Source organism: Apium graveolens, chromosome 6 (genome assembly GCF_009905375.1).
Source record: "Apium graveolens cultivar Ventura chromosome 6, ASM990537v1, whole genome shotgun sequence".
Lineage (NCBI taxonomy): Eukaryota > Viridiplantae > Streptophyta > Magnoliopsida > Apiales > Apiaceae > Apium > Apium graveolens.
The window spans coordinates 64,994,688-64,996,640 of NC_133652.1; the positions used below are offsets into that span (position 1 = coordinate 64,994,688).

The window sequence follows — 1,953 nt, forward strand, 5'->3', positions numbered from 1 at the left end:
GCAGGGAAGAAGAGTTTATCCACCTTGACCCAGACATCCTCCACTATACCTCGTGGATAAGCGATGGAACGGTCAGCTAGTTGCAATGACATGTACATTGGTTTCGGCTCAGGCAGACCAAGCTTCTTGAAGATAGATAAGGGCATCAGATTGATGCTAGCTCCTAAATCACATAAACACTTGTCGAACGACAAGTTTCCGATGGTGCAAGGAATAGTGAAGCTTCCAGGATCTTTAAGCTTCGGAGGCAACTTCTGTTGCAGCACAGCACTGCATTCCTCCGTTAGAGCAACGGTCTCTAAGTCATCGAGCTTCACTTTCCGAGAGAGAATACCTTTCATAAACCTCGCATAGCTAGGCATCTGTTCAAGAGCTTCAACGAAAGGTATGTTGATATGAAGTTTCTTGAACACCTCCAGAAACTTCTCAAACTGCTTATCCAGCTTTTTCTTCTGCAGCCTTTTAGGAAAAGGAGGTGGAGGATAAATCTGTTTCTCCCCTGTATTACCCTCAGGAGGAGTGTGTTTCACAGTAGTCTTCCTTGGTTCCACCTCTACTTCCTTCTGCACATCTTCTTCAGCCAAAACTTCATATTCCGGAACTTGAGACTTTTCAGGCTCTTCGTCTTGCTGAACTTGGGGGCTTGCGACCTTTCCAGACCTTAAGGTGATGGCGTTCACCTGTTCTTCAACTTCCCTCTTGCTTGGATTTGTTTCTGTATCACTAGGAAGCGTTCCTGGTGGTCGATTCAATAAGGAATTAGCAATTTGCCCTATTTGGTTCTCCAAAGTCTTGATAGAAACAACTTGGCTTTGGCATATAAGAGCCTGGTTTTTGCACATAAGCCTCAACTCCTCTAATTCAGATTTTTCATTCGAAGATAAACCTGCATCATGAGTTTGTTGTTGAAGTTGGAGTTGTTGCTGAAAACCAAGAGAGTTGAACAGCTTATTTCCAAACGGCTGGAATGGCTGTTGCATCACATTCTGATTGTTGCTCCAGCTGAAGTTAGGATGATTCCAGTTGTCAGGATGATAAGTGTCTGGAACTGGTTGTTGCGATCTCTGAAAGTTGCTCACAAACTGAGCTGAGTCGCTAGATATAGCGCATTGCTCTGTCGCATGCGGACCTGCACACAGCTCACAAACACTAATTATCTGCTTAACACCATAGTTAGCCAGAGAATCGATCTTCATAGACAACGCCTTTAGTTGAGCAGTGATAGCCGTAGCTGTATCCACCTCAAGTACTCCTGCTACCTTTCCCTGTGGACATCTCTGGGTTGGATACTGATATTCATTAGCAGCCATCAGTTCAATTAGATCATAAGCTTCCTTATAGTTCTTTGCCCATAATGCTCCGCCTGATGCTGCATCGAGCATGGGTCTGGACTGTGCTCCCAACCCATTGTAAAAAGAAGTGATGATCATCCAATCAGGAATTCCATAATGAGGACACTTCCTAAGCATCTCCTTGTAGCGCTCCCAAGCTTCACTTAGCGATTCTCCCGTTTGCTGCGCAAATTGACTAATAGCGTTTCTGATTGCAGCTGTCTTCGCCATAGGGAAGAATTTAGTAAGGAATTTTTGAGCAAGATCCTCCCAAGTAGTAATCGAACCAGCTGGTAGAGAGTGTAACCAGCTCTTAGCCTTGTCCCTCAGAGAGAATGGGAACAGTCTCAGCTTCACAGCATCTTCAGAAACACCGTTGAACTTGAAGGTGTCGCATATTTCAATGAAATCCCTAATGTGTGTATTGGGATCTTCCGTTGGAGAACCCCCAAACTGGACTGAAGTCTGTACCCATTGAATTATGCTAGGCTTGATCTCAAAGGTATTAGCTGTGATAGTTGGTCGGACAATACTAGATTGAATGTCATTGATCTTGGGTTGAGAAAAATCCATCAAGGCTTTCGTTCGTGCTGCTGGATCTCCCATTGTAATGAGTACCTGA

The 1,953-nt window shown here is 44.4% G+C and overlaps 1 non-coding gene across 1 annotated transcript; it reads left to right on the forward strand.

The window, feature by feature from the left end:
* The first annotated feature begins 1,440 nt into the window (after positions 1 to 1,440).
* Positions 1,441 to 1,547, forward strand: LOC141669151 (small nucleolar RNA R71). The gene has a single exon (XR_012553444.1). It is a non-coding gene; the product is annotated as a small nucleolar RNA R71 (small nucleolar RNA).
* The last annotated feature ends 406 nt before the right edge of the window (positions 1,548 to 1,953 follow it).